Below are 17,067 nucleotides of genomic sequence, written 5' to 3'. Positions count from 1 at the left end.
GATACTTGGAAAGGTTCTTAGGGTAATCTAAATCATTTTGTATTAGGGTAAGCGTCAAAAGAGGCAATCAGCCAAATGAATCCTATTGAGATGTCTATAATTGACTTGTGGAAAGCAAAACATTTTGAAGAGTTTGTTTCAGCATTTGTTGTTTACTGCAGTTAAGCTTGAAAAGCTGACTTGCAGGAAGGAAAGGAGAAATGTCAATTTTAAAGTATATATGTAAATGAAGAAAACCCAGTCTAACTTGTTAGGAAGGAGTAGGCAATCCCCAGTTTGTAAGGATAGCATTCATGAAGGAATTTCTTCAATTAAATTAGGCCCCATGACTAATAAGACTAGCGGCATATATCAAAAACTAATTGGGTTGGGAGAAAGGAGATCTAGTTTGCTACAAAAATGTATTTAAGAAATCCTTATCCATTGGCCATGCCAGGGAAGGATAATAGAATATCTAAAAAGAGCTGCCAAATGTTATCCTAGAGCAGTGGTGGTGAACCTATGGCACGCATGCCAGAGGTGGCACTCGGAGCCCTCTCTGTGGGCACGGGAGCCGTTGCCCCAGCCCTGCCTCCCCCCGCAACCCCCTCACCAGCAGCCTGCCTGGAGGAAAGTCTCCTCCAGGTGCAGTCCACGTGGAGCAGCGCAGCCAAGCACATGGCAGCCGGGCAGCAGGAGCAAGACTCCACCCTTGTACCCCATCACGTGCAGATAATGCTATGGGGTTTGGGTAGAGGGCGTGGCCACCATGGTGCTGCAAAGCTGCCTGGGCAATCTGTGATGAGTGGCCCTGCAGGGGAGCGGAGCAGGGGGCAGAGTGGGGGTGGGCTGGGGGGGTTTTGGGACACTCTGTCTCTAAAAGGTTTGCCCTCACTGTCCTAGAGTTTAGCAGAGGCAATCAAGCATGTCACAGTCAAATGTACTGGTATCTTAAGTGCTAAGAATTGTACTATAAGAATTTCTATGTTACAATTATTGGAATTTTTAAAAAATGAATAATATTTGGTCTAGAACAGGGGTAGGCAACCTTGGCTCTTTTATGACTCATGGATTTCAACTCCCAGAATTCCTGAGCCAGCCATAGAACCACAGAAACAATGCTACAAATGCAGCTAGAAATAATGGTTTTGGCAGATGCAGTTATAAAGACCAGTTTCTCACAAAAACATTTGAGCAAATGGTGCAAAGGCAAACTTTACCAACCAGTTGTGTATTACGGGCCCAGGCTACACTTTCCAGAATTCCTGTCTAGTATGGAAGTTGTAATTCCTATAGATTTCAAGGTACCAAATTTGGAATTATTGCCTTAGCATAACTAGTTATCATTTACATTCTTAATAATTCATTCCTTCAGTGTATAGATATAATACAATAGCAAATATTTTCAGAATATTTACAATTTACAATGAAATTTACAGTTTTACAAATTTGAATATGGTACAAAAGCAAATATTTTCAAAAAGGAGTGCCAAAACAGGCTGAGCCTTTGCTTTTTCAGAGATCCATTCCCCTTTTGAACAAACATCTGCTTTTTTTTAAATAGCAGTTTTCTCATAATCTGTGTAGGTGTATTAGAAACACACAGGCAAAAGAACAGACATTTCCATCTATATTTAGATCTGCCTGGTCAGCTGTAATTGCATAATTTCATCAGAATCTTCTGCAACGGAAATACATCCATATTCATCCAGGATTCAAAGGAAACATCTTTACAAGCCATATCCTTTTACAGACCAACACATGGTCTCATGCTACTCTGTCCAATTGTTAAATATCTTCTTTAGGAAGGGCAGGGAATTTTATTTTTTTATCCATTCCAAAGACATTTCCTTTTATGATTTGAAGAGTAAGGAAGGTGGAGCCTCACACACAGGTGAAAAGGGATGGGGAACAATGAAAAAGAGGCAGACAGTTGTCACTAGTGAACTTCTGTAATGGTATTTGGGAATGATCTTGGGAGACAGGTGAAGAGATGCTGCCTACGATATGGTCAGATAAGAGACAGAATAGCCCGCAGCTGGATACTGGACACAGCAAGAGGCTCAAGAAGAGATCCTCTCTTATTTTTCAGACTGTAAAGGAGATGGGAGGAGAATCACACTTTCAGATTCCAAGATTACCAGGCAGACCAGCTAGGAAATATGAACAGATAAGCTAATTCTATCCTATGGTAAACCTCCATTAACAGAGTCTTACAATTTGTAAGTTTACAGTTCACCACAGCTGCTTTCAAGCCAATGTTTGATAAGCCAAAAAACAACATCCCATTGATTCAGATTCTAATATATATATATATATATATATATATATATATATATATATATATATATATACCAATACAAGCACTTAATATTATTTGAAAATAAACTGTACACTTGGACTCTGACTGTATCTAATTTTAATATACCATTAAGCATTAATTTTATCAAGCTGCAATTGTTTATGACTTGAAAGAGAAAACACTCTAGGAATAATCTGATTAAGCAATCCCCAAATCAGAACATTTTCTGTTTCCCAAATTTGCAGAATTATCAGTACAGTATCCTCTTCAAGCTTTCTACCCCAAATTATATTAACGCCTTCATTTGAGCCTAAGTACAAGGATACTAAAATATGCTGGAGAAAATCCCATTTTTTTTTCTTTTAGTTGGAAAGCCTAAGATTTTTTTTAGTGAAAAATGAAACAAGCTATAACTTGTGCATTCAATCAAATTTGCATTACATATCTTCAAACTGACAGAATTAGACATGCTCACAGTTTCCTCATAGAATGCCAGTATGAGCAAGTGTTAAATTATAAGCTAAACACAGCTGACAGTAATGCCTGTTTTCTCCTATTTGTTCTCATGCATGTAAAACTGTTGCATCTCTGAACAGATAATTCAGTCATCCTCCCAATGTAAGCAATTGGACTTTTTCATGGAACCAAATTATGTTAGTTAAGTGTTTTAACTACAATGAAAATTAACCATATTATTAATCTTATTTTAAAAACATGCAACACCAGTGAAATGTACTAATACCAGAGAAATGAACCATATTTAAAAATGTATATTTTACAAAATATGATTTTCTCCTGAATTTATGTAGCTTCAAGAATGGGTAAGTACAATAAATGCATAAAACTGGATACCATATTACAGTTTAGATTCTCAAGTTCTACTTAGAAATTATACCATGCTTCAAAAATAATTCCTTGTAAAAGGAAAGTAATTTGATAGTGTAAGTTACAGAGGTTTAAAAACTGGTTTCATATATTCAACATTTTGTGAATTTTCAAATAGAAGTAGTATTTATACATTGGTTAATTAAGTTTCTCAATGTAAATGTGATTTTTTTTTAATATAGTGCAAAAATTTATTACAAGTAGTCCTCAACTTACAACCACAACTGGGACCAGAACTTGTTGCTAAGTGTTACAGTTACTACATGAAACATCTGTGACCATACTGTTCAGCAATGGCAGTTCCAGTAATGCCAGATGCAGGGAAGCACCTTATGCTTTTCCGGCCCTGCTGTACTTGCCTTTGCTCAGCCTCCAGTCCTACCTATCTTCTCCCCTATGCTGCCCTTTTGGGTGCCCTGCACTTTGTCACATACTCCTGCTGCCCCCTGCACCGGTGCCCTCCTCCACAGCCCACGGCTAACCTTTTCCTCCTGCTGGTGGCCCAGGACTTAGGTGCTAGACAAGGGTACAGCCCTGGGATATGTGGGGTGAGGGCACGGAGAACTGTTCATTGGCATTTCCAAAGGCGAAAGGGGAATCTGTATGGGAGGTGTTGTTTGGGGTATGATAGAACTGGAAGAAGGGGAGGAATGTGGGCTTCTGGGAGGAGCAGCACATGTACTTCAGCTCATGATGCAAGTATTCCTGGAGAAAGGATCTGTGGGCTTTAGCAAGAAATGGACAAAAGTTCATAGACCCCTCAGTTCAGGCTTCCTCCTACAAAGTTGATGAAATTTGTGGGGTGGGAGGAGTGCGCTACCCACAGGCAGGCACATGGAACAGTCCAACCAATCAAAAGGAGAATAGCATGCAAATCAGACAATCAAGAAGAGGTGCCTCAGAACTTTGCCCAACCTCACTGCTTGTTTGTTAGAGCGAACAGTGAATAAGTGTATAAGGGGGCATTATAGAGAAAAAAATTTATTTGCCAAACACAAAAACTTTGCACCAGCCTGCACCCTCTTTGGTTCTGTATTTTTTCTTATTTCCTCTAGTAAAAGCTGAGTTCTTTTCTTCACAAATACTGACTAAGAAAAATGAAGGACTCCCTTGGCACATGTGGCAGAAGCAGCACTGGTGGCTGCAAGGAGGGTGGGGCACAGGCTTTAAAGCCTTGATTGGGGCAGGGGGCTACCTACTGTCTTGGATATCTTCTCCAAAGGCTGTTGATGCACTAGAAACTTCCAGTTTTCAGACCAGACAGAACCACAAACTGAGATTGCTTTGATTCTCAGGGATGAAAAAGAAGGGGTCAAAATTGATTGATTTGAAGGAGGAGAAAGGACCAAGAGTTTAAACCCTGGAGTAGACACATACAAAGTTTGATTTATGTGTTCTACTAAAGGCTGTATTTTCTACGTGTGTAAATTGCCCAGAGTTACTTACGTGATGTGAGAGATTTAGATATAAGATATAATAAACAAATTACTTCTTGTCTGCAATAAAGCATGTTATCCAATTATCTCATGTCTATAAAATTTCTTCTGTAATCAAATTGCTGAACACAAGTTTGAGTGAAATGCTACAATTTATTGCCTTGCCTAGTCTTAAGTCTGAACATCTTTCCAAAATAGTCTTGTTTCCACCTTCAAAACCATTCTGATGGCATAAAACATTTTGAACTATTAGTTCAACAAAAAGAAAAGCAATAGAAAGGAATGAAGAGTTGCACTGGATGTCAAAAGTATCCTCACCTGCTCAGAATTCAGATGAACTTAGCAATACTGTAGAAACAATGTCTGGCTGAATTCTTACATAACATCTCTGACAAATCATATAGAACAAGAGTAATACCAGACATTTCAATAAGAGTATATTATGTTCCTATCTTGAGGAAAGGATGATGCAGAGAATTACAAGTCCTTAAGTTATGATCAAAATATAGCCTGCCCATCATGGTTGTAACTCATGACAAATCATAAAGCATGCTGATCATGTGACTGACCTGCTTTTACAATCTTTTTTGCAGTGGTCATAAAGTGAATGTTGCAGTCATTAAATGAACCAATGGCTCACCATAGGCAGTTTTGCCAAAAACTGGAAGTACATGCCAATTTTCAGCAGAACTATCATAAAACATAGTCAAATGACCATGGAACACTTCAAGCAGCTATAACTGTGACTCAGTTGCTGAGCATCCTCAAGACAGTCATATGACTGCGAGGGAATTTCAAATCTGGGTCGTAAGTCGAGGACTATATACCAGCCAGCCAAAGAAAATCCTTGAAAAAAATTCTACAGCAGATCATAGAGAAGGATCAGTAAACACCTTAAAAACCATCTGGTAATTACCAAAAGTCATCATAAATTTAGGAAGAACAGGCCTTGTCAGACTAATTGTATCTTATTTATGAGTGAATAAATTCCTTACTGGATTTTAGGTGTCCTAGATGTAACCTATCTTGAATTCAATAAATTATTCAAGATAGTTATCTTGTATTCTGGTTAGCAAGCTAATAAAGGGTAGGCTGATACAACTGGCAGTACATTGAATTAAATCATTTTTTTTCCTGCTCAGTTTGCCTGGCTACATTAGTGCTGTTTGAAACTCTCAAATTATATGATCTAAAAAGATTTTGATTAAAGGTAAAAATGCTCCCACTGCTTAGGGAAAAATGCAGCTCTCCAATGCCATATTCTATCTAGTATTTAAGGTCTTCATATTCGTTTATTTATAGTAGATATTTATAAAGAATGATTACAGGCTTTTTGGTCTCACAGAAGTAAACTAATATAATAACTTAGGTATTTATGGGGCTGAAAACACTATTCAAATCAAAATTTCAATAATTGCTGTAACTGTAAATACTGTCAGTGTGTAGCAACTGACAAACAATATTTATCCTAAAACAGAAAAATCTTTAAAACTAAGATTATCTACCAGTTGATCCATCATAAAGTTCCCAGCATCCTTCCATAAAGCATTCTTTTAATGTCAATTTAGCAAGGGAAAAGGGATCAAAATGCATTTTTCCAAAAGTAAGATACCAGGTTTTGAACTAACAGGACAGAAATAGGAGATATGGTAAATTTATTCTATTTTGAATCCCATTAAGTAAATGTATTAAATATAAATATTTCAATAGGGTAAGGAACAAGAAATTGCAGTAAGTAAAAATGTCCAAAGTTTGGTACTAGTCAACAGAGAATATTGGGTATTTAGTATCCTCTTTATGCTAGCCATTAATTATTTGAGGGGACTTTACAAATATGATTTGGGCTTGCATGACTTTCATTTGGTCTGATACTCAAATCATTGTTCATATGATTTTGTGTAGCATAAATCTGTTTAAAGAAGTTGGTGTAATGTTAAACTGTGTACCTAACATTTATTTTAAACATCAGATTTAGAGACCTTGGTGTGTAGCCAGTTACCGTTTCGCTTTGTTGGGGGAAAAAACTATTTAAAATCCTAGAATGAAAATATGTGTTGACTTTCAGTTCTTAAAATGACTTTTTATGAAATGGAAAAAGTTATCAATATGATTCTGTATGAGCAAGATTTTAAATTGTTGCTTAAAAATGGAGTTGCTGTTATGTATCTGCTGTTTTTTTATTTATGTCCATGTGTGAATTTGTTTTCTCTCTAACTTATTTTCTTTAGTGTATTTTTAAAGATATATTCTTTTGTATTTACTTTTTTGTCATTTATTACTGCAAACCAAACTGATGTATCCAATAAGGTACGAAAAAGTAAAATTCTAAAAAAAGAATTAAAAGGATGGCTCACAGTAAAAGCTAGGTCCCATTTACATTTCTCCAAAGGGCAGAACTTGGGACTTTATGTTGCACGAAAATAGATTCTGACTCTCCAATCTTACTACTCCTTCAGTAAAGATATTGGAATGCTTATCTGATTTGCAGAAGATACAATATTACTGTGAAATTTTGTTCTATTAAATAAGAAAAAGTAAAGTAATTTTTATAAAGGTATATAAATAACAGAATGAAATTTAACCCCAAATCCCCAGTGTTCTTGGTTAAGAAATAAAAATCAAATGCACAGCTTTAGTAATAGTGATTGTCAAAAAAAATTTTTTAATAATAGCTGGTTGTAAATCAACCATGACTCAGCAGTCTCATTTAGCTGCAAAAAAGACATGTGGACATTTAGGCTGCATTAACAGAAGTGTACAGTAGTTCCCAACAAAAAGAATGTTTTAATATCATTCCATTTGAGGTGATCAGACATTAGCCCAATATTCTGGGCACAATATTCTAACAAGAGTTAAAGAAGAAATTGGAACACATTTAATAAAGGGCAAGTATATGAACAGGGAATTAGAAACTCCTATGAAAAGAAATTTAAGAAGTTGGGCATGACTAGCCTTGAGAAAAAGAATCGAAAGGATGGCTCACAGAAAAAGACATGTCCCATTTTCCATTTCTCCAAAGGGCAGGACTTTATGTTGCATGAAGATGGATTTTGACTGAACATCAGAAAAAACACCTAATGTGGTCTAAGTCGAGGTGGCGCAGCAGTTAGGGTGCAGTACTGCAGGCCACTTTAGCTGACTGTGTTCAGCAGGTCAGCGGTTCAAATCTCACCGGCTCAAGGTTGACTCAGCCTTCCAGGGTAGGTAAAATGAGGACCCAGATTGTTGGGGGCAATGTAAATATATATACATTGCTTACTGGTGTACACCGCTTAGAGAGTGCTTGCACTTAAAGCGGTATATAAGTCTCATAAATAAATAAATAATGTGTACAGGAACAGGTATGTCTATCATTCAAGGATGCCTTAGTTTTGATTCATGTACTATACTCAGCATTTTCAACTGCCTAAACTCTCAGGTGATCCTCTTGTCATTTTATTCATGTAGTTTTTAAAAATGTATTATGTGATATCCTGAAATTCAATTTGATGAGGTGCTTTGGAGAAGTATTTGCATTAAAATAATCGTATTTTCTAAATACATCATTTAAAAACAATAGAATATGCTTCAGAATTAAAACTTTATACATATATTCAAGTATAAATCAATTACGATTTTATTAGGTTAGGGCTGTGGTTGATAAAGAGTCAAACACAATTCAAGCTGCAGATTCTTAAACATTATGAATACTGTGGGATAAGAAAAAGGGGCTTTCTGCAAACCATCTGGAAGGAAGACAAGTCATTATGATTGCCATCAAATCAATCTGCTGAAAGTTTTAAGTGTAACTTCCGTCTGGACAGGTAGCTATAGTCTAACCTCTGTTCATAGACAATGTCAGTGCTGTCACGTGTTGCATTTTGGATGACTGGCAACCAGATTGAATTTATGGCTATTTGTAACATCCTGTGGTCACATGACTGCAATTTACAGTGGGTTTTTTTTTTTGCTGCAAATCAGTATTTTGTTTCGAGCTTCTGGTAAAAAATGTCCATTGTGGACAGTGGGTTCATATTATGACTGTGTTGTTTGCTTAATGACAGACTCAAAAAATGTCATAAAGTCAGGTTGGTCAAATGGTGCCTCAACTTATGACTGTCATGACATATGGTGTAAATTCTGGGCTCCATTAGAGTTGTAAGTCAAAGACTACCTGCAGATCATATAGAGCCCCAATTGGAGCAGCTCTAGAGATATTAGAGGCCTCCTTTAATTCTATCTGTTTGTCAGACACCTAGAAAGGGCTTTTTCAGAGGATTTTGTTTCCACAAAAAATGAGTCATGGACTAGGAAGCAAGGCTTCTCTATGTTAGCCCCCAGATGTATACTTGGAAATATACTTTTGGTATCTTATAAAGCACTGAATTAAAAAATGTTTGGTTATATACTACCTATCTGTTTGCACACATAGGATGCTGATTGTATAGCTTGGATTCCATAGCCAATAAGTAAATATGCATTTTATTTTGTATTCACATATCCATATTTTGCCTTTACTCCTAGTACTCTAAAGAAACAGTGGTTTTATTAATGATTTAGACAGAGGAAAACTGACCTAAAGTCACTAGTGAGCTTCCATGATTGAGGGTGCACTTGAACTTGCATCTGCCTTGCCCTAAAACCTTAGCTGCTATACATATGCTAAAGCAACTGACAGAACAGCTTTTCATTCCTTTTGATCTCATACCAATCTGGATGTGTGATTAGTCACGTGCTTACCAGAAAGAAATCTGTTAGAGAAAGATTTCTATGATCTTTTCCTGCAATGACCAAGACTGAAAAACAAACTCTCCTAATTCAAGTGAAAGTACATTCCAGGGACTTCTGGTAATTCAATTTTCTCTTTTCCAACCTCATTAATAAATTTACAGTGGCCCACGTAATTATTGTTGATGTAAATCTTTCTTGGTTAGCAGAATCCTTGATTTGTCTGTTGTGTACAAGACTCTATCAGTGCCACGAACTGAACTGCACATACAAAAGAGTAACACAGAGTTTAGTTTTGCATGTGTGTTATTTGATTAGAGCGGGATTTACAATTTCATAATTGCCAGGAAGTTTGTTGCAGTCACAATCTGATTTAAGGACAAAGCTGCTTTCATTAGCAGATTTGTTACACTTTAATCCCCCTACAGCAGACATGTCAAACTTGCAACGTCATGTGACGTCGCACAACGTATCGGAACTTTTGCTCCATTGCTGGCAATGAGGTGGGTGCAGTTTCGTTATGACACGCCTGGCCAGTGGGCCGGCAGTTTGACACCCCTGCCCTACAGCAAGTCTTCAAATATACAGTTCAAACTCAGTGGCTAGAGACTTGCCAAAAGCTAAACTTAAATCCTATAGAATAGATGACCAAGGATTTAAACCTAGTTCTCCAATGTTCTATTTTTAGCATTACAAAGCTATTGAACATGTGGTAATCCACTGGAAAGTTTCAGAAATGCATTTAGTCATACGCAATGGTTTTCTCTTGTTTACTGTTTAATAACTTACTACCTGCTGTTTTGGGGAACAAAAGAGAAAACTATAGAAGAAACAATATTCTTTGTATTTTTAAAAAAATCTTCACCTCTATATTGCCTATAAATAAATGATAATGTAACAATATTTGATGTCTTAATATATTTATGATAACTGAACTAACACATTCCCAAACTGAACCCCTCACGTCATCCTGATGTATCATTTTGCATTTTACTGCTGTAAGTCAATTTGAGATCTACAGCAGGTTGGAAAGGCTAGTAATGATGCTCTCTGCAGTCTCTAGAGAGTCCACATTATACACAGCCTACATTATTTATAAAGTTAGATGATGCCTCCATTAGCCCTGCAACATTACACACCAAGAAAACCACTTATACTTGACAAGACAGGCTACACTGCATTACCAGCACAACTTAATTCAAGTTTACCTACTCCCTAGACCGATCTTGCCTTCTGTTTACACACATTAAGCAGGAATGCAGTGAGAAATTTATTTGGAAATAATCGCTGTCAGTTTAAAAGTTCATGCCTTTCTTTTGAGAATTAGAATTTTATCTGCCACTTCTTTATCTGGCAGCATATAGTGTATATGTGAAAAACACTGGGCTTTTTATAAAGCTAATACCAAGGTCATTTAAAGTGGATAGTAATTATTGCCTATGTTTCTGTATAGCCATCAATAATTAAATTTTCCTACATGTCTTCATTACATGTAAATATCCCTGCCAGAATTATTTTCTACAGCTTATATACACCAATGACCAGTTTCTTCCTAGGAAATCACTTTCCAGCAAAACACACACATATATACATATAGGAAGGACAAAGAGGGAAGCATTTTCTCAGTTTCACCAATGCTAAAAAAATTAAAATCTTGGCCACCCTTTTCCACCTCTACCTTACTACTGCAATAGGGAATGTATAAGTATAAAGCATTACAGACATTGCAGGGAGTTCTCCCGCAATTGATTTTACTGAAAAGTACAAATAAATGATGGGTGAGATAATTTATAGCTGTGGAAATACATATGCAGATATATTCACTGGAGAGTGTGAAGGCAGCATCCAGTTTAAGCAAGTTTGAAAAGATTTATTCAACTCTAGCTTGAAGCAAAAAAGCATCCTCTGCAAATAATGGCAGATATGCATTAACAAAAAGGGTGAGGGGAGATGTAGGGGAAAACAGAAAAATACAAATGTTTACATCAGTAAATATATATTCTACTTTCCTTCAGTGGAACTTATGTAATTGTAACCTTAGAGGTTCTCAACCATCAGTATACTTATCTCAAATCGGTATTGTCTTAGCCTCTGTAAACAGTGGAGTCATCTGATCAAAGATATGCACAAAAAAACCCCACAAGAGAAGGACCCTGCAGATGAGAACTGTATTTGATTATGTGGAGGGGGGTTGAAAGGGTCAGAATTAAAATAAGGACAAATCAGTGCCCTTGTAACACGATCTGGCCTTGAACCAAAATGATCTTATCAGGGATGGTGGCTAGGAAGGTTTTAGGCAAGTTTAGCTTCTGCAGTCATGCCCTGAAGACTGAGTTATGCCTTGAGAAAAAAAGGACCAAGTATTCCTGTTATCAAGAGGAGTTAGGCATTTCCAAAAGCTTTTCAAATAGAAGTCACAATAGTTATGCTAAATGGCCTCTTCAACCCTCAGCAGGTCATCCTCAGCCCTTTCTGGATGCAAAGCATACCTATAAAAATAAGAATTGCATAGGTTTAAAGTGGCAACCGCCTAGAGGAATGCTGTCTTATTGTTGCTGCAACTAAGCACTTGGAAGTCTATGGAGATTCTCAGTCATCCAGGTCATGATTGTGCTAAAGGTGCCTTTAGTGCCAGTTGCCTTTTGAAAAAGCATCTTTGGGATAGTCCTTGGAAGATGAACCCTTGCAGTTGCAGTTCATGTTCAATTCTTAAATAAACACAATTGAAGGGGCAGCAAATTAGACAGAACAAAGCCTCTGCCAGTTGTCCTTAAAGGGGACTGAGGTTTTTTTATGGCTACTGATGAGAACACTACAATTCAAACACCAACTTTTTTTGTTACCGTGCAGGAGTGATTTGTCCTAAACCCAGCTGGACTCTGGCCATTTTCACCATGGAACTCTTCCATGAGTTTATATCTACTTTCCCTTCCTAAGGGAAGCAACGGTTGCTCCCCAGTATAATGAAAATGAATGTGGATTAAAATTGGTATCCACATATATTTAGCCACAGTAAAGATCTGTTGTCTTATCCTTAAGCACAAAGGCACTCCTCAAATTAAATTTTCATATTCATACCCTGTATTAAGAAATTCTAAGTCAGCCCACACACGCAGCCTCATCCACTATTAACAAAGGGCAGAAAGAAACTGCTATCCTCGATTTATCATAGCTTTCCACTACGAATTCCCGTAAACCTCGCCAAATAAACCCGGAGGATGGGTGGGAGGATAAAGCAAGGTTTCTGCTAGAGCAAACAAACAAAAATTCCCGAGTGGGTCATCGATAACAACGTCAAAAAGGGAAGTTTGGGCAGAGAAACCTGCCACTCAAAAAGAAAAGAAATCGGGCTCAGAAAGCGCACCCCCCGACAAAGCATCATACAAAAAAAGGGAAAATGCTGAAGTGTAAAAGAGGGTAGCTGCGCTGGGGTGGTTCATCTTCCTTAAGTACTGACGCCAAATTGGAGGCCAATTTCTTCACTTTGCCTCGGAATATAGGGGGGGGGGGCAGAACGCCTGCAGGATCTCCTGACTGGGAAGCAGACTCTGGCTTTCTATTGCTTTCCCTCTCCTCTCCCCTACTTGAGAAGGGGCAGCAGAAAGGAAGTGGAAAGCAGAGAAGGGGGAGGGGGATGGCGGGTCTACTTTACCTCTGGAGCTACAAAAAGGTCTTCGTACCTCCACCTCCTCCTTTCCCCCCCCCCCTTCCCTAGGAAGAGGAGAGGAAACTTTTTAGAGCGTTAAAATCACCGCCGCTGCAGCGCCTCGCTCTTTTCGGCTCCTCCACCAGCAGAGCCGCCATCATGAGAGAAGCGAAAGCTGTCCTTTGCCCTAATCTCTCTACACGCGCGCGATTCAAGATTGTCGCCGCTCAGCCTCACCCTGCCTACCCTCTTCCATTCTTGCAGTTGCATTGTTTTAAAAAGCCAGCGAGGAAACGGCAGAAAAGAGAGAGGGAGTTTTTTTTTTTTTTTAAAGGGAGGAGAAAGAACACAAAAGCGGGTGGGGGGATGACTCCCCAAGGAAGGCATGCTCGGAGCGGCAGACAGAGTATCCAAAGCCGAGCTCTTACCAGCTGTCCGCGAGGGGCGAGGCGAGGGAATAAGGAAAAGATCATGCAAAGCGCCGGGCAGCGCGTCGCAGCTGTTTGGACAGGCGGGCAAAGTCCCACCCGCTGCCGCTGCCGCTTTTCCGCTCTCGCTTCCAGAGCCGCCACTTAGCAGCCCGGCGCTCGCTCCGCCGCTGCGCCTGGATTGATCTGGTCTCACTGGCGTCAGAGAGTCGGAGCCACCCAACCTCCACTTACCCCACTGCCAATACACAACATACATACATATATATATATATATATATATATATATATATATATATATATATATACATACACACACATGCACACGCTCTGCCTCTAGGCCAAGTTAGGGATCCTCTCCAAATGCCCGCCCCCGCGTCGACAAAGAAGGCATTGCTGGTTCGGCTGGAGAAACAGCTTCATGACTTTTCCCTCCCTCTTCTTTCTCCGCTCCCCAGCCCGCCCCGAGGAGCACTCGCAGTCATGGAGCGAACCGGCGGCCTGCAGCGGGATTGCAGCTTCGGCGGAGCCATTTGCCCAGGGGTATCAGCAGCTTTTTAGGGTATCGCTTCCAGTTCTGTGTAACTCAGGCGCGGCTTCGGTGGCAAGCCTGGGACATGTATCCCCAGAACATGTCCTCCTGCCACCGACCTGAATCTGAAAAGGCAGTGGTTCCGAGTTGGTAAAATCGGTGTTTTGTGAAGCTCAGCAGTCTGACTATATTGACCAACACTATCGCCAGATTTCTCATTTTCCCAGAAATGCAATTTGTCCCGTTTGACAACCCCCCTCCACACACGCACACACCGTCACAGACAGATAATCCCACACATAGGTGTGCACACAAATGTAGGTATTTGGGTACCATTCTGTTGAAAAATGTTCAGAACTTTCTTCTAATAAGTCAAATGAGTTGTATTGGATTAGGCCAAAATTTAATCACAGCATTTTACTCATCTTATGGGACACCATATCCTTCTAGGTCTAGGACAGTGGTTCTCAACCTTTTTAATGCCGGTAGTAATCGACTACCCAACCGGTTGTAAGTCAAGGATTACCCAACTGGTTGTAAGTCGAGGATTTTTCCTGCCTGGGAGCGCCGCACATGCGTGGTGCCGCCCCCTGCGCCAACCGAGGCGTAGCTGGCAAGCGGCAGAGACGGCGCAGGCCGACCACCGGTTGGGCCACCAGCTGGCCCAGCCCAAGGGAGGTAAGGCACCCGCCGGGCCCCACACGCGCCAGCAACCCTCCCTGCGCCCACCGGCTTCCCACCCCTGGCCCTCTTTTACTTACATTTTTAGTAGTTGCTCAGCAGGGAGGGGTGGAAACTTCCAGACAGCTCGCCTTCGCTGCAGACAACTTGCAGCACCGTTTGCAGAATGGGACTTTTGGCGGGCTCAGCAGGGCAGAGACAGCCTGGACAATTCCTATTGGCTTAGCACAGCTAAGGAAAAGGGAAAAATGGCGGACTGTGTTTGGCGACCCCTGTGAAATGGTCGTTCGACCCCAAATGAGATCCTAACCCACAGGTTGAGAACCGCTGGTCTAGGACGACCACAAGGAGAATAACATCCTATTGGCCAAAATCATCATTCCAAGAAGCTTTTTCTTCTATATGATTGTCTAACCTTCTGGCCATAGGGTCTTCTGGCACTAAAATTTCAAGCAACTGCTCTGACCCTTTCAGCAACTATAACTGCTTTGCAGCTTTGAGGTACAAATCTAGACAAGCCCTTCATTCATGAACACAACACCTTATTGAATTATTTGTACAGGTCTATTATTTTTCATTTACACTTTGTAATCAGAATTCATGGTTGTGCTTCCTTTTTTCTTCCTGATTGCTAGGTTTGCTTAGCATTTTTTTTTAATTAAAGAACTTTGTCAAACACTTTTTGAAAATCTAAGTAAACAGTCAATGATCCCTAGCCCATGTACTTGTTTACACTCTTAAAATCCTTTAACAGCTACATGGGTCAATTTGCTTCTAAGAAATCAGATGAGTTGTACTGGATTAGGTCAAAGTTTCATCTAATCACAACATTTTACTCATCCTATGAGACACCATATGCTTCTAGGAGTTTTTGCCTTTGCAGAAATTGATGATTGTTCTTCTGTCATTTTTACAGTGATAATTTCTTTAATCAAATTTTCTACCAATTTGAACAGTACAAATATTGAACAGATCTTCCCATAATTTTCTAGATCTTCTCACATTTTTTTTAATTAATTCCAACTCAATACCATATTTGAAAGAAATTATGTAAGGGTTTAGGATTCTGTCCAGCCATCTGGCGGCAGCAGTATAATTCTCTGAAAACAGAACAGAATGGAAATTGGTATACCGGTAGTGGTAAAAGCAGGCAAAAGAAAGCTGTTTTAAAAATTGACTGAATTTGGCATGGGGTGAGGAGAACAATATTCCAGAAAAATTTCTCCAATCCTAAGAGACAGGCTGCTGAGCTCTGCTCTTAAGCCGCCTTCTTTCTCCTTAATACTGTAGCAAAGCTAGTATTAAAAAATGAGAAAGAATCCTAGAAAAAACTCTTTCCCTACAATAGTTTGTTAATAGCAACAAATTATGAAATCCATCTTCCTTCCCACTATTTGCTCAGCCTTCAAGGACATGCAAAGAATCCCTTCATCTTTTCTGCAATCTTTTCTTTAATATTCCTCTGCTATGCAACATTACATCTATCTCTGTAGCATTTCTTTTTCCTAATGTATATCTTTGTCCTAAAGAAAGCTAGAAGGCTATATTAAAATGCAATTCACATGTTTTTGGGTCTCAATATTTGCTGCTTGATGGCTGAATACTATTGTCCCTTAATAATTGACCTTGGTACTATCTTCACAATTTTAATCCAAGAAATCTTATAGAAAGTGATGGATTCCCTGGCTTTGTCCCCTCCTATCAAATGCCACCTGGCAGCATGAAAACTACCACCAACTGGTCTCCTTAATGTGGATAGATAAGGAGCAGAGCTGGGCAAGTATAGGTGGGTGCTTTGAATGGCAGATTAAGGCACATGTCAAGTCCTATTGAAGTCTATTCAAGTTTGCTGAACTATCAGGCAAATAATGGTGATTTCTGAACCCAAGTTTAGAGCTCTTTTGAAAAAATACGAAATTCTTGCCACCAAATAGTTTGGCTGACAAACATAGGCATGGTGGTAGTAGTGTGATGAAGAGGGGGGAAAGTGTCTCCATGTGCCAAGAAGGTTTCGTGTCTGTCTCAAAGCTGACTCCACAGAATGTGCTTGAACATCAATTCCCAAATCAGCAGCCAGCATGAGCAAAACCTGGAAATTTAGGTAATTGCAGTCCCAAATATTAAAAAAAGGCTGGTCCATTGTAAATCAATTTGACCAAAAAAGTTTTTAAATTCTATTTTTGAAACAATTACCAACATTATATATGTACTGCAAAATATTAAGACAGATTTTTTAAAAGGACCACTGAAATGTAACAGATAAAACTATCAGTCAGAATACTTTACTTCTTCAGAAATAATTTCTCTCCAATCTTTCTCCACAGACCTGTTTGATACACTCCTTTCCTTAATTTAAAAAGTAACTAAGGCAAAAAGGTATTTCCATTTTAGATATCGGAATATGTTAAATTTCTACATAATGTACTGATGTACCAAACAGGAACGTTGGAAAAATTCCCGACCATTTCACC

The 17,067-nt window shown here is 39.1% G+C and overlaps 1 protein-coding gene across 6 annotated transcripts in view; it reads right to left on the bottom strand.

Annotated features, from left to right (window-relative positions):
• Positions 1–13,621, bottom strand: part of SMAD1 (SMAD family member 1) — a 39,967-nt gene extending 26,346 nt beyond the window's left edge. For 4 of the 6 annotated variants that reach the window (XM_039338978.1, XM_039338981.1, XM_039338982.1 and 1 more), the window contains exon 1: positions 13,384–13,621. The gene's annotated coding sequence lies outside the window, so the exon portion shown is untranslated. Of the gene's footprint in view, positions 1–12,961; positions 13,268–13,383 lie in introns of those variants that run through there. The other 2 variants (XM_039338979.1, XM_039338980.1) reach the window with 2 other exon arrangements.
• Between the last annotated feature and the right edge of the window lie 3,446 nt (positions 13,622–17,067).

The sequence above is a fragment of the Crotalus tigris genome, unplaced genomic scaffold (assembly GCF_016545835.1).
Source record: "Crotalus tigris isolate CLP2741 ecotype Arizona unplaced genomic scaffold, ASM1654583v1 scf7180000017725.2566008, whole genome shotgun sequence".
Lineage (NCBI taxonomy): Eukaryota > Metazoa > Chordata > Lepidosauria > Squamata > Viperidae > Crotalus > Crotalus tigris.
Note: the sequence above shows the minus strand (reverse complement) of the source record. Positions and strands in the feature narration are given on the sequence as shown.